The sequence below is a fragment of the Rhipicephalus microplus genome, chromosome 1 (genome assembly GCF_043290135.1).
Source record: "Rhipicephalus microplus isolate Deutch F79 chromosome 1, USDA_Rmic, whole genome shotgun sequence".
NCBI lineage: Eukaryota > Metazoa > Arthropoda > Arachnida > Ixodida > Ixodidae > Rhipicephalus > Rhipicephalus microplus.
The window spans coordinates 13752949-13773416 of record NC_134700.1 but is presented as its reverse complement, the minus strand read 5'-3'; the positions used below and the strand labels follow the sequence as shown (position 1 = coordinate 13773416).

The following is a 20468-nucleotide window of genomic DNA, read 5'->3' as shown; positions in this document are numbered from 1 at the left end:
AATCAGCTGCCCGCTCACAATAAGTTTACGTGCTACGTGACACGAAACATGCGCATAAGAGTGTTTTCACATTCGTCGTTTGGCTTAAAGATTGCGCTGACTGTCACTCCTACTTCCAAATTCACATATAAACTCAAAAAAGTGGATGGAGGGAAGGCCGCTGTGGTATCTCAGTGATTAGACCATTGAACGCGTTATTTGAAGGTCGTAGGTTCGATTTCTGTCCACGGCTTGTTATTTTTTCATCCACTTTTCTTTCTTCTTATTTACATTCCATTGGTTCTAATAACTTCCCCTGTACGTTTCTTGGCATGACTGTCTGTTAGATCTCATTAATATTGTGTTAAAACACGAAAAAACGAGCCCTTAGGTATACACTTCTTTCCCCTATTTCATTGAATGAGGGTCTCGTTCTCGCAGAATTGGTGTGTTTAGGTTGTATAAGAGGGACAATTATTCAGCTGCCCGCTCACAATATGTTCACGTGCTACGTGACGCCAAACATGCGCATAAGAGTGTTTTCACATTCGTCGTTTGGCTTATAGATGGCGCTGACTGTCACTCCTACTTCCAAATTCACATATAAACTCAAAAAAGTGGATGGAGGGAAGGCCGCTGTGGTAGCTCAGTGGTTGGACCATCGAACGCGTTATTTGAAGGTCGTATGTTCGATTTCTGCCCACGGCTGGTTATTTTTTCATCCACTTTTCTTTCTTCTTATTTACATTCCATTGGTTCTAATAACTTCCCCTGTACATTCCTTGGCATGACTGTCTGTTAGATCTCATTAATATTGTGTTAAACACGGAAAAACGAGCCCTTAGGTATACACTTTTTTCCCCTATTTCATTGAGCTAGGGTCTCGTACAGGCAGAATTGGTGTGTTTAGGTTGTATAAGAGGGACAATTAGTCAGCTGCCCGCTCAGAATAAGTTCACGTGCTACGTGACGCCAAACATGCACATAAGAGTGTTTTCACATTCGTCGTTTGGCCTATAGATGGCGCTGACTGTCACTCCTTCTTCTGAATTCACATGTAAACTCAAAAAAGTGGATGGAAGGAAGGCCGCTGTGGTAGCTCAGTGGTTAGAGCATCAAACGTGTTATTTGAAGGTCGTAGGTTCGATTCCTGCCCACGGCTGGTTATTTTTTCATCCACTTTTCTTTCTTCTTATTTACATTCCATTGGTTCTAATAACTTCCCCTGTACATTCCTTGGCATTACTGTCTGTTAGATCTCATTATTATTGTGTTAAAACACGGAAAAACGAGCGCTTAGGTTTACACTTTTTTCCCTTATTTCATTGAACGAGGGTCTCGTACTGGCAGAATTGGTGTGTTTAGGTTGTATAAGAGGGACAATTAGTCAGCTGCCCGCTCATAATAAGTTCACGTGTTACGTGACACCAAACATGCGCATAAGAGTGTTTTCACATTCGTCGTTTGGCTTATAGATGGCGCTGACTGTCACTCCTTCTTCTAAGTTCACATTTAAACTCAAAAAAGTGGATGGAAGGAAGGCCGCTGTGGTAGCTCAGTGGTTAAAGCATCGAACGCGTTAATTGAAGGTCGTATGTTCGATTCCTGCCCACGGCTCGTTACTCCTTCATCCACTTTTCTTTCTTCTTATTTACATTCCATTGGTTCTAATAACTTCCCCTGTACATTCCTTGGCATTACTGTCTGTTAGATCTCATTAATATTGTGGAAAAACACGCAAAAACGAGCCCTAAGGTATACACTTCTTTCCCTTATTTCATTGAACGACTGTCTCGTACTGGCAGACTCGGTGTGTTTAGGTTGTATAAGAGGGACAATTAATCAGCTGCCCGCTCATAAGAAGTTCACGTGCTACGTGACGCCAAACATGTGCATAGGTGTGTTTTCACATTCGTCGTTTGGCTTATAGATGGAACTGACTGTCGCTCCTACTTCTAAGTTCACATATAAAGTCAAAAAGTGGATGGAGGGAAGGCAGCTGTGGTAGATGAGTGGTTAGAGCATCGAACGCGTTATTCGAAGGTCGTAGGTTCGATTCCTGCCCACGGCTGGTTATTTTTTCATCCACTTTTCTTTCTTCTTATTTACATTCCATTGGTTCTAATAACTTCCGCTGTACATTCCTTGGCATTACTGTATGTTATATCTCAATATTGTGTTAAAACACGGAAAAACGAGCCCTTAGGTATACACTTCTTTCCCTTATTTCATTGAACGAGTGTCTCGTACTGGCAGATTTGGTGTGTTTAGGTTGTATAAGAGGGACAATTAGTCAGCTGCCCGCTCATAATAAGTTCACGTGCTACGTGACGCCAAACATGCGCATAAGAGTGTTTTCACATTCGTCGTTTGGCTTATAGATGGCGCTGACTGTCACTTCTTCTTCTAAGTTCACATATAAACTCAAAGAAGTGGATGGAAGGAAGGCCGCTGTGGTAGCTCAGTGGTTAAAGCATCGAACGCGTTATTTGAAGGTCGTATATTCGATTCCTGCCCACGGCTCGTTACTCTTTCATCCACTTTTCTTTCTTCTTATTTACATTCCATTGGTTCTAATAACTTCCCCTGTACATTCCTTGGCATTACTGTCTGTTAGATCTCATTATATTGTGTTAAAACATGCAAAAACGAGCCCTAAAGTATACACTTCTTTCCCTTATTTCATTGAACGACGGTCTCGTACTGGCAGACTTGGTGTGTTTAGGTTGTATAAGAGGGACAATTAATCAGCTGCTCGCTCATAATAAGTTCACGTGCTACGTGACGCCAAACATGCGCATAGGAGTGTTTTCACATTCGTCCTTTGGCTTATTGATGGCGCTGACTGTCACTCCTTCTTCTAAGTTCACATATAAACTCAAAAAAGTGGATGGAAGGAAGGCCGCTGTGGTAGCTCAGTGGTTAGAGCATCGAACGCGTTATTTGAAGGTCGTATGTTCGATTCCTGCCCACGGCTCGTTACTCTTTCATCCACTTTTCTTTCTTCTTATTTACATTCCATTGGTTCTAATAACTTCCCCTGCACATTCCTTGGCATTACTGTCTGTTAGATCTCAATAATATTGTGTTAAAACATGCAAAAACGAGCCCTTAGGTATACACTTCTTTCCCTTATTTATATGAACGAGGGTCTCGTACTCGCAGAATTGGTGTGTTTAGGTTGTATAAGAGGGACAATTATTCAGCTGCCCCCTCATAATAAGTTCACGTGCTACGGAACGCCAAACATGCGCATAAGAGTGTTTTCACCATCGTCGTTTTGCTTATAGATGGTGCTGACTGTCACTCCTTCTTCTGAATTCACATATAAACTCAAAAAAGTGGATGGAGGGAAGGCCGCTGTGGTAGCTCAGTGGTTAGAGCATCGAACGTGTTATTTGAAGGTCGTAGGTTCGATTCCTGACCACGGCTGGTTATTTTTTTCATCCACTTTTCCTTCTTCTTATTTACATTCCATTGGTTCTAATAACTTCCCCTGTACATTCCTTGGCATTACTGTCTGTTAGATCTCAATAATATTGTGTTAAAACACGGAAAAACAAAGCCCCTAGGTATACACTTCTTTCCCTTATTTCATTGAATGAGGGTCTCGTTCTCGCAGAATTGGTGTGTTTAGGTTGTATAAGAGGGACAATTAATCAGCTGCCCGCTCACAATAAGTTCGCGTGCTACGTGACGCCAAACATGCGCATAAGAGTGTTTTCACATTCGTCGTTTGGCTTATAGATGGCGCTGACTGTCACTCTTACTTCCAAATTCACAGATAAACTCAAAAAAGTGGATGGAGGGAAGGCCGCTGTGGTAGCTCAGTGGTTGGACCATCGAACGCGTTATTTGAAGTTCGTATGTTCGATTTCTGCCCACGGCTGGTTATTTTTTCATCCACTTTTCTTTCTTCTTATTTACATTCCATTGGTTCTAATAACTTCCCCTGTACATTCTTTGGCATGGCTGTCTGTTAGATCTCATTAATATTGTGTTAAACACGGAAAAACGAGCCCTTAGGTATACACTTCTTTCCCCTATTTCATTGAGCTAGGGTCTCGTACTGGCAGAATTGGTGTGTTTAGGTTGTATAAGAGAGACAATTAGTCAGCTGCCCGCTCATAATAAGTTCACGTGCTACGTGACGCCAAACATGCACATAAGAGTGTTTTCACATTCGTCGTTTGGCTTATAGATGGCGCTGACTGTCACTCCTTCTGAATTCACATATAAACTCAAAAAAGCGGATGGAGGGAAGGCTGCTGTGGTAGCTCAGTGGTTAGAGCATCGAAAGTGTTATTTGAAGGTCGTAGGTTCGATTCCTGCCCACGGTTGGTTATTTTTTCATCCACTTTTCCTTCTTCTTATTTACATTCCATTTGTTCTAATAACTTCCCCTGTACATTCCTTGGCATTACTGTCTGTTAGATCTCATTATTATTGTGTTAAAACACGGAAAAACGAGCCTTAAAGTATACACTTCTTTCCCTTATTTCATTGAACGACGGTCTCGTACTGGCAGACTTGGTGTGTTTAGGTTGTATAAGAGGGACAATTAATCAGCTGCTCGCTCATAATAAGTTCACGTGCTACGTGACGCCAAACATGCGCATAGGAGTGTTTTCACATTCGTCGTTTGGCTTATTAATGGCGCTGACTGTCACTCCTTCTTCTAAGTTCACATATAAACTCAAAAAAGTGGATGGAAGGAAGGCCGCTGTGGTAGCTCAGTGGTTAGAGCATCGAACGCGTTATTTGAAGGTCGTATGTTCGATTCCTGCCCACGGCTCGTTACTCTTTCATCCACTTTTCTTTCTTCTTATTTACATTCCATTGGTTCTAATAACTTCCCCTGCACATTCCTTGGCATTACTGTCTGGTAGATCTCAATAATATTGTGTTAAAACATGCAAAAACGAGCCCTTAGGTATACACTTCTTTCCCTTATTTATATGAACGAGGGTCTCGTACTCGCAGAATTGGTGTGTTTAGGTTGTATAAGAGGGACAACTATTCAGCTGCCCCCTCATAATAAGTTCACGTGCTACGGGACGCCAAACATGCGCATAAGAGTGTTTTCACCATCGTCGTTTTGCTTATAGATGGTGCTGACTGTCACTCCTTCTTCTGAATTCACATATAAACTCAAAAAAGTGGATAGAGGGAAGGCCGCTGTGGTAGCTCAGTGGTTAGAGCATCGAACGTGTTATTTGAAGGTCGTAGGTTCGATTCCTGACCACGGCTGGTTATTTTTTTCATCCACTTTTCCTTCTTCTTATTTACATTCCATTGGTTCTAATAACTTCCCCTGTACATTCCTTGGCATTACTGTCTGTTAGATCTCAATAATATTGTGTTAAAACACGGAAAAACAAAGCCCCTAGGTATACACTTCTTTCCCTTATTTCATTGAATGAGGGTCTCGTTCTCGCAGAATTGGTGTGTTTTGGTTGTATAAGAGGGACAATTAATCAGCTGCCCGCTCACAATAAGTTTACGTGCTACGTGACGCCAAACATGCGCATAAGAGTGTTTTCACATTCGTCGTTTGGCTTATAGATGGCGCTGACTGTCACTCCTACTTCCAAATTCACATATAAACTCAAAAAAGTGGATGGAGGGAAGGCAGCTGTGGTAGATCAGTGGTTAGAGCATCGAACGCGTTATTCGAAGGTCGTAGGTTCGATTCCTGCCCACGGCTGGTTATTTTTCATCCACATTTGTTTCTTCTGATTTACATTTTTATTGGTTCTAATAACTTCCCCTGTACATTCCTTGGCATGACTGTCTGTTAGATATCTTAATTATTGTGTTGAAATCCGGAAAAATGAGCCCTTAGGTATACACTTCTTTCCCCTATTTCATTGAACGAGGGTCTCGTACTAGCAGACTTGGTGTGTTTAGGTTGTATAAGAGGGACAATTAATCAGCTGCCCGCTCTTAATAAGTTCACGTGCTACGTGACGCCAAACATGCGCATAAGAGTGTTTTCACATTCGTCGTTTGGCTTATGGATGGCGCTGACAGTCACTCCTACTTCTAAATTCACATATAAACTCAAAAAAGTGGATAGAGGGAAGGCCGCTGTGGTAGCTCAGTGGTTAGAGCATCGAACGTGTTATTTGAAGGTCGTAGGTTCGATTCCTGCCCACGGCTGGTTATTTTTTCATCCACTTTTCCTTCTTCTTATTTACATTCCATTGGTTCTAATAACTTTCCCTGTACATTCCTTGGCATTACTGTCTGTTAGATCTCAATAATATTGTGTTAAAACACGGAAAAACAAAGCCCCTAGGTATACACTTTTTTCCCCTATTTCATTGAGCTAGGGTCTCGTACAGGCAGAATTGGTGTGTTTAGGTTGTATAAGAGGGACAATTAGTCAGCTGCCCGCTCATAATAAGTTCACGTGCTACGTGACGCCAAACATGCACATAAGAGTGTTTTCACATTCGTCGTTTGGCTTATAGATGGCGCTGACTGTCACTCCTTCTTCTGAATTCACATGTAAACTCAAAAAAGTGGATGGAAGGAAGGCCGCTGTGGTAGCTCAGTGGTTAGAGCATCAAACGTGTTATTTGAAGGTCGTAGGTTCGATTCCTGCCCACGGCTGGTTATTTTTTCATCCACTTTTCTTTCTTCTTATTTACATTCCATTGGTTCTAATAACTTCCCCTGTACATTCCTTGGCATTACTGTCTGTTAGATCTCATTATTATTGTGTTAAAACACGGAAAAACGAGCGCTTAGGTTTACACTTTTTTCCCTTATTTCATTGAACGAGGGTCTCGTACTGGCAGAATTGGTGTGTTTAGGTTGTATAAGAGGGACAATTAGTCAGCTGCCCGCTCATAATAAGTTCACGTGCTACGTGACACCAAACATGCGCATAAGAGTGTTTTCACATTCGTCGTTTGGCTTATAGATGGCGCTGACTGTCACTCCTTCTTCTAAGTTCACATTTAAACTAAAAAAAGTGGATGGAAGGAAGGCCGCTGTGGTAGCTCAGTGGTTAAAGCATCGAACGCGTTAATTGAAGGTCGTATGTTCGATTCCTGCCCACGGCTCGTTACTCCTTCATCCACTTTTCTTTCTTCTTATTTACATTCCATTGGTTCTAATAACTTCCCCTGTACATTCCTTGGCATTACTGTCTGTTAGATCTCATTAATATTGTGGAAAAACACGCAAAAACGAGCCCTAAGGTATACACTTCTTTCCCTTATTTCATTGAACGACTGTCTCGTACTGGCAGACTCGGTGTGTTTAGGTTGTATAAGAGGGACAATTAATCAGCTGCCCGCTCATAAGAAGTTCACGTGCTACGTGACGCCAAACATGTGCATAGGTGTGTTTTCACATTCGTCGTTTGGCTTATAGATGGAACTGACTGTCGCTCCTACTTCTAAGTTCACATATAAAGTCAAAAAGTGGATGGAGGGAAGGCAGCTGTGGTAGATGAGTGGTTAGAGCATCGAACGCGTTATTCGAAGGTCGTAGGTTCGATTCCTGCCCACGGGTGGGTATTTTTTCATCCACTTTTCTTTCTTCTTATTTACATTCCATTGGTTCTAATAACTTCCCCTGTACATTCCTTGGCATTACTGTATGTTATATCTCAATATTGTGTTAAAACACGGAAAAACGAGCCCTTAGGTATACACTTCTTTCCCTTATTTCATTGAACGAGTGTCTCGTACTGGCAGATTTGGTGTGTTTAGGTTGTATAAGAGGGACAATTAGTCAGCTGCCCGCTCATAATAAGTTCACGTGCTACGTGACGCCAAACATGCGCATAAGAGTGTTTTCACATTCGTCGTCTGGCTTATAGATGGCGCTGACTGTCACTTCTTCTTCTAAGTTCACATATAAACTCAAAGAAGTGGATGGAAGGAAGGCCGCTGTGGTAGCTCAGTGGTTAAAGCATCGAACGCGTTATTTGAAGGTCGTATATTCGATTCCTGCCCACGGCTCGTTACTCTTTCATCCACTTTTCTTTCTTCTTATTTACATTCCATTGGTTCTAATAACTTCCCCTGTACATTCCTTGGCATTACTGTCTGTTAGATCTCATTATATTGTGTTAAAACATGCAAAAACGAGCCCTAAAGTATACACTTCTTTCCCTTATTTCATTGAACGACGGTCTCGTACTGGCAGACTTGGTGTGTTTAGGTTGTATAAGAGGGACAATTAATCAGCTGCTCGCTCATAATAAGTTCACGTGCTACGTGACGCCAAACATGCGCATAGGAGTGTTTTCACATTCGTCGTTTGGCTTATAGATGGCGCTGACTGTCACTCCTTCTTCTAAGTTCACATATAAACTCAAAAAAGTGGAGGGAAGGAAGGCCGCTGTGGTAGCTCAGTGGTTAGAGCATCGAACGCGTTATTTGAAGGTCGTATGTTCGATTCCTGCCCACGGCTTGTTACTCTTTCATCCACTTTTCTTTCTTCTTATTTACATTCCATTGGTTCTAATAACTTCCCCTGCACATTCCTTGGCATTACTGTCTGTTAGATCTCATTAATATTGTGTTAAAACACGCAAAAACGAGCCCTTAGGTATACATTTCTTTCCCTTATTTATATGAACGAGGGTCTCGTACTCGCAGAATTGGTGTGTTTAGGTTGTATAAGAGGGACAATTAATCAGCTGCCCGCTCATAATAAGTTCACGTGCTACGGGACGCCAAACATGCGCATAAGAGTGTTTTCACCATCGTCGTTTTGCTTATAGATGGTGCTGACTGTCACTCCTTCTTCTGAATTCACATATAAACTCAAAAAAGTGGATGGAGGGAAGGACGCTGTGGTAGCTCAGTGGTTAGAGCATCGAACGTGTTATTTGAAGGTCGTAGGTTCGATTCCTGCCCACGGCTGTTTATTTTTTCATCCATATTTGTTTCTTCTTATTTACATTTTTATTGGTTCTAATAACTTCCCCTGTACATTCCTTGGCATGACTGTCTGTTAGATCTCTTTAATATTGTGTTAAAACACGGAAAAACGAGCGCTTAGGTTTACACTTTTTTCCCTTATTTAATTGAACGAGGGTCTCGTACTGGCAGACTTGGTGTCTTTAGATTGTATAAGAGGGACAATTAATCAGCTGCCCACTCATAATAAGTTCACGTGCTACGTGACGCAACATGCGCATAAGAGTGTTTTCACAATCGTTGTTTTGCTTATAGATGGTGCTGACTGTCACTCCTTCTTCTGAATTCACATATAAACTCAAAAAAGTGGATGGAGGGAAGGCCGCTGTGGTAGCTCAGTGGTTAGAGCAACGAACGTGTTATTTGAAGGTCGTAGGTTTGATTCCTGCCCACGGCTGGTTATTTTTTCATCCACTTTTCTTTCTTCTTACTTACATTCTATTGGTTCTAATAACTTCCCCTGTACATTCCTTGGCATTACTGTCTGTTAGATCTCAATAATATTGTGTTAAAATACGGAAAAACAAAGCCCCTAGGTATACACTTCTTTCCCTTATTTCATTGAATGTGGGTCTCGTACTCGCAGAATTCGTGTGTTTAGGTTGTATAAGAGGGACAATTAATCAGCTGCCCGCTCACAATAAGTTCACGTGCTACGTGACGCCAAACATGCGCATAAGAGTGTTTTCACATTCGTCGTTTGGCTTATAGATGGCGCTGACTGTCGCTCCTACTTCCAAATTCACATATGAACTCAAAAAAGTGGATGGAGGGAAGGCCGCTGTGGTAGCTCAGTGGTTCGACCATCGAACGCGTTATTTGAAGGTCGTAGGTTCGATTTCTGCCCACGGCTGGTTATTTTTTCATCCACTTTTCTTTCTTCTTATTTACATTCCATTGCTTCTAATAACTTCCCCTGTACATTCCTTGGCATGACTGTCTGTTAGATCTCATTAATATTGTGTTAAACACGGAAAAACGAGCCCTTAGGTATACACTTCTTTCCCCTATTTCATTGAGCTAGGGTCTCGTTCTCGCAGAATTGGTGTGTTTAGGTTGTATAAGAGGGACAATTAATCAGCTGCCCGCTCACAATAAGTTCACGTGCTACGTGACGCCAAACATGCGCATAAGAGTGTTTTCACATTCGTCGTTTGGCTTATAGATGGCGCTGACTGTCACTCCTACTTCCAAATTCACATATAAACTCAAAAAAAGTGGATGGAGGGAAGGCAGCTGTGGTAGATCAGTGGTTAGAGCATCGAACGCGTTATTCGAAGGTCGTAGGTTCGATTCCTGCCCACGGCTGTTTATTTTTTCATCCATATTTGTTTCTTCTTATTTACATTTTTATTGGTTCTAATAACTTCCCCTGTACATTCCTTGGCATGACTGTCTGTTAGATCTCTTTAATATTGTGTTGAAACCCGGAAAAATGAGCCCTTAGGCATACACTTCTTTCCCCTATTTCATTGAACGAGGGTCTCGTACTAGCAGACTTGGTGTGTTTAGGTTGTATAGGAGGGACAATTAATCAGCTGCCGGCTCATAATAAGTTCACGTGCTACGTGACGCCAAACATGCGCATAAGAGTGTTTTCACATTCGTCGTTTGGCTTATGGATGGCGCTGACAGTCACTCCTACTTCTAAATTCACATATAAACTCAAAAAAGTGGATGGAAGGAAGGCCGCTGTGGTAGCTCAGTGGTTAAAGCATCGAACGCGTTATTTGAAGGTCGTATGTTTGATTCCTGCCCACGGCTCGTTACTCTTTCATCCACTTTTCTTTCTTCTTATTTACATTCCATTGGTTCTAATAACTTCCCCTGTACATTCCTTGGCATTACTGTCTGTTAGATCTCATTATTATTGTGGAAAAACACGCAAAAACGAGCCCTAAGGTATACACTTCTTTCCCTTATTTCATTGAACGACGGTCTCGTACTGGCAGACTCGGTGTGTTTAGGTTGTATAAGAGGGACAATTAATCAGCTGCTCGCTCATAATAGGTTCACGTGCTACGTGACGCCAAACATGCGCATAAGAGTGTTTTCACCATCGTAGTTTTGCTTATAGATGGTGCTGACTGTCACTCCTTCTTCTGAATTCACATATAAACTCAAAAAAGTGGATTGAAGGAAAGCCGCTGTGGTAGCTCAGAGGTTAAAGCATCGAACGCGTTATTTGAAGGTCGTATATTCGATTCCTGCCCACGGCTCGTTACTCTTTCATATTTTTCTTTCTTCTTATTTACATTCCATTGGTTCTAATAACTTCCCCTGTACATTCCTTGGCATTACTGTCTGTTAGATCTCATTATATTGTGTTAAAACATGCAAAAACGAGCCCTAAAGTATACACTTCTTTCCCTTATTTCATTGAACGACGGTCTCGTACTGGCAGACTTGGTGTGTTTAGGTTGTATAAGAGGGACAATTAATCAGCTGCTAACTCATAATAAGTTCACGTGCTACGTGACGCCAAACATGCGCATAGGAGTGTTTTCACATTCGTCGTTTGGCTTATAGATGGCGCTGACTGTCATTCCTTCTTCTAAGTTCACATAAAAACTCAAAAAAGTGGAGGGAAGGAAGGCCGCTGTGGTAGCTCAGTGGTTAGAGCATCGAACGCGTTATTTGAAGGTCGTATGTTCGATTCCTGCCCACGGCTCGTTACTCTTTCATCCACTTTTCTTTCTTCTTATTTACATTCCATTGGTTCTAATAACTTCCCCTGCACATTCCTTGGCATTACTGTCTGTTAGATCTCATTAATATTGTGTTAAAACACGCAAAAACGAGCCCTTAGGTATACATTTCTTTCCCTTATTTATATGAACGAGGGTCTCGTACTCGCAGAATTGGTGTGTTTAGGTTGTATAAGAAGGACAATTAATCAGCTGCCCGCTCATAATAAGTTCACGTGCTACGGGACGCCAAACATGCGCATCAGAGTGTTTTCACCATCGTCGTTTTGCTTATAGATGGTGCAGACTGTCACTCCTTCTTCTGAATTCACTTATAAACTCAAAAAAGTGGATGGAGGGAAGGCCGCTGTGGTAGCTCAGTGGTTAGAGCATCGAACGTGTTATTTGAAGGTCGTAGGTTCGATTCCTGACCACGGCTGGTTATTTTTTTCATCCACTTTTCCTTCTTCTTATTTACATTCCATTGGTTCTAATAACTTCCCCTGTACATTCCTTGGCATTACTGTCTGTTAGATCTCATTAATATTGTGTGAAAACACGGAAAAACAAAGCCCCTAGGTATACACTTCTTTCCCTTATTTCATTGAATGAGGGTCTCATTCTCGCAGAATTGGTGTGTTTAGGTTGTATAAGAGGGACAATTAATCAGCTGCCCGCTCACAATAAGTTCACGTGCTACGTGACGCCAAACATGCGCATAAGAGTGTTTTCACATTCTTCGTTTGGCTTATAGATGGCGCTGACTGTCACTCCTACTTCCAAATTCACATATAAACTCAAAAAAGTGGATGGAGGGAAGGCAGCTGTGGTAGATCAGTGGTTAGAGCATCGAACGCGTTATTCGAAGGTCGTAGGTTCGATTGCTGCCCACGGCTGGTTATTTTTTCATCCACATTTGTTTCTTCTTATTTACATTTTTATTGGTTCTAATAACTTCCCCTGTACATTCCTTGGCATGACTGTCTGTTAGATCTCTTTAATATTGTGTTGAAACCCGGAAAAATGAGCCCTTAGGTATACACTTCTTTCCCCTATTTCATTGAACGAGGGTCTCGTACTAGCAGACTTGGTGTGTTTAGGTTGTATAAGAGGGACAATTAATCAGCTGCCCGCTCATAATAAGTTCACGTGCTACGTGACGCCAAACATGCGCATAAGAGTGTTTTCACATTCGTCGTTTGGCTTATGGATGGCGCTGACAGTCACTCCTACTTCTAAATTCACATATAAACTCAAAAAAGTGGATAGAGGGAAGGCCGCTGTGGTAGCTCAGTGGTTAGAGCATCGAACGTGTTATTTGAAGGTCGTAGGTTCGATTCCTGCCCACGGCTGGTTATTTTTTCATCCACTTTTCCTTCTTATTTACATTCCATTGGTTCTAATAACTTCCCCTGTACATTCCTTGGCATTACTGTCTGTTAGATCTCAATATTATTGTGTTAAAACACGGAAAAACAAAGCCCCTAGGTATACACTTCTTTCCCTGATTTCATTGAATGAGGGTCTCGTACTCGCAGAATTGGTGTGTTTAGGTTGTGTAAGAGGGACAATTAATCAGCTGCCCACTCACAATAAGTTTACGTGCTACGTGACACCAAAGATGCGCATAAGAGTGTTTTCACATTCGTCGTTTGGCTTATAGATTGCGCTGACTGTCACTCCTACTTCCAAATTCACATATAAACTCAAAAAAGTGGATGGAGGGAAGGCCGCTGTGGTATCTCAGTGATTAGACCATCGAACGCGTTATTTGAAGGTCGTAGGTTCGATTTCTGTCCACGGCTTGTTATTTTTTCATCCACTTTTCTTTCTTCTTAGTTACATTCCATTGGTTCTAATAACTTCCCCTGTACGTTTCTTGGCATGACTGTCTGTTAGATCTCATTAATATTGTGTTAAAACACGAAAAAACGAGCCCTTAGGTATACACTTCTTTACCCTATTTCATTGAGCTAGGGTCTCGTACTGGCAGACTTGGTGTGTTTAGGTTGTATAAGAGGGACAATTAATCAGCTTCCCGTTCATAATAAGTTCACGTGCTACGTGACGCCAAACTTGCGAAAAGAGTGTTTTCACCATCGTCGTTTTGCTTATAGATGGTGCTGACTGTCACTCCTTCTTCTGAACTCACATATAAACTCAAAAAAGTGGATGGAGGGAAGGCCGCTGTGGTAGCTCAGTGGTTAGAGCATCAAACGTGTTATTCGAAGGTCATAGGTTCGATTCCTGCCCACGGCTGGTTATTTTTTCATCAACTTTTCTTTCTTCTTATTTACATTCCATTGGTTCTAATAACTTCACCTGTACATTCCTTGGCATTACTGTCTGTTAGATCTCATTATTATTGTGTTAAAACACGGAAAAACGAGCGCTTAGGTTTACACTTTTTTCCCTTATTTAATTGAACGAGGGTCTCGTACTGGCAGACTTGGTGTCTTTAGATTGTATAAGAGGGACAATTAATCAGCTGCCCATTCATAATAAGTTCACGTCCTACGTGACGCAACATGCGCATAGGAGTGTTTTCACAATCGTTGTTTTGCTTATAGATGGTGCTGACTGTCACTCCTTCTTCTGAATTCACATATAAACTCAAAAAAGTGGATTGAGGGAAGGCAGCTGTGGTAGATCACTGGTTAGAGCATCGAACGCGTTATTCGAAGGTCGTAGGTTCGATTCCTGCCCACGGCTGGTTATTTTTTCATCCACATTTGTTTCTTCTTATTTACATTTTTATTGGTTCTAATAACTTCCCCTGTACATTCCTTGGCATGACTGTCTGTTAGATCTCTTTATATTGTGTTGAAACCCGGAAAAATGAGCCCTTAGGTATACACTTCTTTCCCCTATTTCATTGAACGAGGGTCTCGTACTAGCAGACTTGGTGTGTTTAGGTTGTATAGGAGGGACAATTAATCAGCTGCCGGCTCATAATAAGTTCACGTGCTACGTGACGCCAAACATGCGCATAAGAGTGTTTTCACATTCGTCGTTTGGCTTATGGATGGCGCTGACAGTCACTCCTACTTCTAAATTCACATATAAACTCAAAAAAGTGGATGGAAGGAAGGCCGCTGTGGTAGCTCAGTGGTTAAAGCATCGAACGCGTTATTTGAAGGTCGTATGTTCGATTCCTGCCCACGGCTCGTTACTCTTTCATCCACTTTTCTTTCTTCTTATTTACATTCCATTGGTTCTAATAACTTCCCCTGTACATTCCTTGGCATTACTGTCTGTTAGATCTCATTATTATTGTGGAAAAACACGCAAAAACGAGCCCTAAGGTATACACTTCTTTCCCTTATTTCATTGAACGACGGTCTCGTACTGGCAGACTCGGTGTGTTTAGGTTGTATAAGAGGGACAATTAATCAGCTGCTCGCTCATAATAGGTTCACGTGCTACGTGACGCCAAACATGCGCATAAGAGTGTTTTCACCATCGTCGTTTTGCTTATAGATGGTGCTGACTGTCACTCCTTCTTCTGAATTCACATATAAACTCAGAAAAGTGGATGGAGGGAAGGGCGCTGTGGTAGCTCAGTGGTTAGAGCATCGAACGTGTTATTTGAAGGTCGTAGGTTCGATTCCTGCCCACGGCTGGTTATTTTTTCATCCACTTTTCTTTCTTCTTATTTACATTCCATTGGTTCTAATAACTTCCCCTGTGCATTCCTTGGCATTACTGTCTGTTATATCTCATTATTATTGTGTTAAAACACGGAAAAACGAGCGCTTAGGTATACACTTTTTTCCCTTATTTCATTGAACGAGGGTCTCGTACTGGCAGACTTGGTGTCTTTAGGTTGTATAAGAGGGACAATTAATCAGCTGCCCGCTCATAATAAGTTCACGTGCTACGTGACGCCAAACATGCGCATAAGAGTGTTTTCACAATCGTTGTTTTGCTTATAGATGGTGCTGACTGTCACTCCTTCTTCTGAATTCACATATAAACTCAAAAAAGTGGATGGAGGGAAGGCCGCTGTGGTAGCTCAGTGGTTAGAGCATCGAACGTGTTATTTGAAGGTCGTAGGTTTGATTCCTGCCCACGGCTGGTTATTTTTTCATCCACTTTTCTTTCTTCTTATTTACATTCCATTGGTTCTAATAACTTCCCCTGTACATTTCTTGGCATTACTGTCTGTTAGATCTCAATAATATTGTGTTAAAATACGGAAAAACAAAGCCCCTAGGTATACACTTCTTTCCCTTATTTCATTGAACGAGTGTCTCGTACTGGCAGAATTGGTGTGTTTAGGTTGTATAAGAGGGACAATTAATCAGCTGCCCGCTCATAATAAGTTCACGTGCTACGTGACGCCAAACATGCGCATAAGAGTGTTTTCACAATCGTCGTTTGGCTTATAGATGGCGCTGACTGTCACTCCTACTTCCAAATTCACATATAAACTCAAAAAAGTCGATGGAAGAAGGCCGCTGTGGTAGCTCAGTGGTTAGACCATCGAACGCGTTATTTGAAGGTCGTAGGTTCGATTTCTGCCCACGGCTGGTTATTTTTTCATCCACTTTTCTTTCTTCTTATTTACATTCCATTGGTTCTAATAACTTCCCCTGTACATTCCTTGGCATGACTGTCTGTTAGATCTCATTAATATTGTGTTAAACACGGAAAAACGAGCCCTTAGGTATACACTTCTTTCCTCTATTTCATTGAGCTAGGGTCTCGTACTGGCAGACTTGGTGTGTTTAGGTTGTATAAGAGGGACAATTAATCAGCTGCCCGCTCATAATAAGTTCACGTGCTACGTGATGCCAAACATATGCATAAGTGTGTTTTCACATTCGTCGTTTGGCTTATAGATGGAACTGACTGTCACTCCTACTTCTAAATTCTCATATAAACTCATAAAAGTGGGTGGAGGGAAGGCAGCTGTGGTAGATCAGTGGTTAGAGCATCGAACGCGTTATTCGAAGGTCATAAGTTCGATTCCTGCCCACGGCTGGTTATTTTTTCATCCACTTTTCTTTCTTCTTATTTACATTCCATTGGTTCTAATAACTTCCCCTGTACATTCCTTGGCATTACTGTCTGTTAGATCTCATTAATATTGTGTTAAAACACGGAAAAACGAGCCCTTAGGTATACACTTCTTTCCCTTATTTCATTGAACGAGTGTCACGTACCGGCAGAATTGGTGTGTTTAGGTTGTATAAGAGGGACAATTAATCAGCTGCCCGCTTATAATAAGTTCACGTGCTATGTGACGCCAAACATGCGCATAAGAGTGTTTTCACATTCGTCGTTTGGCTTATAGATGGCGCTGACTGTCACTCCTTCTTCTAAGTTCACATATAAACTCAAAAAAGTGGATGGAAGGAAGGCCGCTGTGGTAGCTCAGTGGTTAAAGCATCGAACGCGTTATTTGAAGGTCGTATGTTCGATTCCTGCCCACGGCTCGTTACTCTTTCATCCACTTTTCTTTCTTCTTATTTACATTCCATTGGTTCTAATAACTTCCTCTGTACATTCCTTGGCATTACTGTCTGTTAGATCTCATTAATATTGTGTTAAAACACGCAAAAACGAGCCCTTAGGTATACACTTCTTTTCCTTATTTCATTGAACGACGGTCTCGTACTGGCAGACTTGGTGTGTTTAGGTTGTATAAGAGGGACAATTAATCAGCTGCTCGCTCATAATAAGTTCACGTGCTACGTGACGCCAAACATGCGCATAGGAGTGTTTTCACATTCGTCGTTTGGTTTATAGATGGCGCTGACTGTCACTCCTACTTCTAAATTCACATATAAACTCAAAAAAGTGGATGGAAGGAAGGCCGCTGTGGTAGCTCAGTGGTTAAAGCATCGAACGCGTTATTTGAAGGTCGTATGTTCGATTCCTGCCCACGGCTCGTTACTCTTTCATCCACTTTTCTTTCTTCTTATTTACATTCCATTGGTTCTAATAACTTCCCCTGTACATTCCTTGGCATTACTGTCTGTTAGATCTCATTATTATTGTGGAAAAACACGCAAAAACGAGCCCTAAGGTATACACTTCTTTCCCTTATTTCATTGAACGACGGTCTCGTACTGGCAGACTCGGTGTGTTTAGGTTGTATAAGAGGGACAATTAATCAGCTGCTCGCTCATAATAGGTTCACGTGCTACGTGACGCCAAACATGCGCATAAGAGTGTTTTCACCATCGTCGTTTTGCTTATAGATGGTGCTGACTGTCACTCCTTCTTCTGAATTCACATATAAACTCAGAAAAGTGGATGGAGGGAAGGGCGCTGTGGTAGCTCAGTGGTTAGAGCATCGAACGTGTTATTTGAAGGTCGTAGGTTCGATTCCTGCCCACGGCTGGTTATTTTTTCATCCACTTTTCTTTCTTCTTATTTACATTCCATTGGTTCTAATAACTTCCCCTGTGCATTCCTTGGCATTACTGTCTGTTATATCTCATTATTATTGTGTTAAAACACGGAAAAACGAGCGCTTAGGTATACACTTTTTTCCCTTATTTCATTGAACGAGGGTCTCGTACTGGCAGACTTGGTGTCTTTAGGTTGTATAAGAGGGACAATTAATCAGCTGCCCGCTCATAATAAGTTCACGTGCTACGTGACGCCAAACATGCGCATAAGAGTGTTTTCACAATCGTTGTTTTGCTTATAGATGGTGCTGACTGTCACTCCTTCTTCTGAATTCACATATAAACTCAAAAAAGTGGATGGAGGGAAGGCCGCTGTGGTAGCTCAGTGGTTAGAGCATCGAACGTGTTATTTGAAGGTCGTAGGTTTGATTCCTGCCCACGGCTGGTTATTTTTTCATCCACTTTTCTTTCTTCTTATTTACATTCCATTGGTTCTAATAACTTCCCCTGTACATTTCTTGGCATTACTGTCTGTTAGATCTCAATAATATTGTGTTAAAATACGGAAAAACAAAGCCCCTAGGTATACACTTCTTTCCCTTATTTCATTGAACGAGTGTCTCGTACTGGCAGAATTGGTGTGTTTAGGTTGTATAAGAGGGACAATTAATCAGCTGCCCGCTCATAATAAGTTCACGTGCTACGTGACGCCAAACATGCGCATAAGAGTGTTTTCACAATCGTCGTTTGGCTTATAGATGGCGCTGACTGTCACTCCTACTTCCAAATTCACATATAAACTCAAAAAAGTGGATGGAAGAAGGCCGCTGTGGTAGCTCAGTGGTTAGACCATCGAACGCGTTATTTGAAGGTCGTAGGTTCGATTTCTGCCCACGGCTGGTTATTTTTTCATCCACTTTTCTTTCTTCTTATTTACATTCCATTGGTTCTAATAACTTCCCCTGTACATTCCTTGGCATGACTGTCTGTTAGATCTCATTAATATTGTGTTAAACACGGAAAAACGAGCCCTTAGGTATACACTTCTTTCCTCTATTTCATTGAGCTAGGGTCTCGTACTGGCAGACTTGGTGTGTTTAGGTTGTATAAGAGGGACAATTAATCAGCTGCCCGCTCATAATAAGTTCACGTGCTACGTGATGCCAAACATATGCATAAGTGTGTTTTCACATTCGTCGTTTGGCTTATAGATGGAACTGACTGTCACTCCTACTTCTAAATTCTCATATAAACTCATAAAAGTGGGTGGAGGGAAGGCAGCTGTGGTAGATCAGTGGTTAGAGCATCGAACGCGTTATTCGAAGGTCATAAGTTCGATTCCTGCCCACGGCTGGTTATTTTTTCATCCACTTTTCTTTCTTCTTATTTACATTCCATTGGTTCTAATAACTTCCCCTGTACATTCCTTGGCATTACTGTCTGTTAGATCTCATTAATATTGTGTTAAAACACGGAAAAACGAGCCCTTAGGTATACACTTCTTTCCCTTATTTCATTGAACGAGTGTCACGTACCGGCAGAATTGGTGTGTTTAGGTTGTATAAGAGGGACAATTAATCAGCTGCCCACTTATAATAAGTTCACGTGCTATGTGACGCCAAACATGCGCATAAGAGTGTTTTCACATTCGTCGTTTGGCTTATAGATGGCGCTGACTGTCACTCCTTCTTCTAAGTTCACATATAAACTCAAAAAAGTGGATGGAAGGAAGGCCGCTGTGGTAGCTCAGTGGTTAAAGCATCGAACGCGTTATTTGAAGGTCGTATGTTCGATTCCTGCCCACGGCTCGTTACTCTTTCATCCACTTTTCTTTCTTCTTATTTACATTCCATTGGTTCTAATAACTTCCTCTGTACATTCCTTGGCATTACTGTCTGTTAGATCTCATTAATATTGTGTTAAAACACGCAAAAACGAGCCCTTAGGTATACACTTCTTTTCCTTATTTCATTGAACGACGGTCTCGTACTGGCAGACTTGGTGTGTTTAGGTTGTATAAGAGGGACAATTAATCAGCTGCTCGCTCATAATAAGTTCACGTGCTACGTGACGCCAAACATGCGCATAGGAGTGTTTTCACATTCGTCGTTTGGTTTATAGATGGCGCTGACTGTCACTCCTTCTTTTAAGTTCACATATAAGCTCAAAAAAGTGGATGGAAGGAAGGCCGCTGTGGTAGCTCAGTGGTTAGAGCATCGAACGCGTTATTTGAACGTCGTATGTTCGATTCCTGCCCACGGCTCGTTACTCTTTCATCTACTTTTCTTTCTTCTTATTTACACTCCATTGGTTCTAATAACTTCCCCTGCACATTCCTTGGCATTACTGTCGGTTAGATCTCATTAATATTGTGTTAAAACACGCAAAAACGAGCCCTTAGGTATACACTTCTTTCCCTTATTTCAATGAACGAGGGTCTCGTACTCGCAGAAGTGGTGTCTTTAGGTTGTATAAGAGGAACAATTAGTCAGCTG

The 20468-nt window shown here is 41.6% G+C and overlaps 7 non-coding genes across 7 annotated transcripts; all 7 read left to right on the top strand.

The window, feature by feature from the left end:
* The first annotated feature begins 1068 nt into the window (after positions 1 to 1068).
* On the top strand, positions 1069 to 1141 carry TRNAT-UGU (transfer RNA threonine (anticodon UGU)). Its single transcript has one exon. It is a non-coding gene; the product is annotated as a tRNA-Thr (tRNA).
* A 4927-nt stretch (positions 1142 to 6068) lies between these two features.
* TRNAT-UGU (transfer RNA threonine (anticodon UGU)) lies at positions 6069 to 6141 on the top strand. Its single transcript has one exon. It is a non-coding gene; the product is annotated as a tRNA-Thr (tRNA).
* Positions 6142 to 6524: 383 nt separating this feature from the next.
* TRNAT-UGU (transfer RNA threonine (anticodon UGU)) lies at positions 6525 to 6597 on the top strand. Its single transcript has one exon. It is a non-coding gene; the product is annotated as a tRNA-Thr (tRNA).
* A 2197-nt stretch (positions 6598 to 8794) lies between these two features.
* TRNAT-UGU (transfer RNA threonine (anticodon UGU)) lies at positions 8795 to 8867 on the top strand. Its single transcript has one exon. It is a non-coding gene; the product is annotated as a tRNA-Thr (tRNA).
* Positions 8868 to 12890: 4023 nt separating this feature from the next.
* On the top strand, positions 12891 to 12963 carry TRNAT-UGU (transfer RNA threonine (anticodon UGU)). The gene has a single exon. It is a non-coding gene; the product is annotated as a tRNA-Thr (tRNA).
* A 2197-nt stretch (positions 12964 to 15160) lies between these two features.
* TRNAT-UGU (transfer RNA threonine (anticodon UGU)) lies at positions 15161 to 15233 on the top strand. The gene has a single exon. It is a non-coding gene; the product is annotated as a tRNA-Thr (tRNA).
* Positions 15234 to 17889: 2656 nt separating this feature from the next.
* Positions 17890 to 17962, top strand: TRNAT-UGU (transfer RNA threonine (anticodon UGU)). The gene has a single exon. It is a non-coding gene; the product is annotated as a tRNA-Thr (tRNA).
* Positions 17963 to 20468: the final 2506 nt, after the last annotated feature.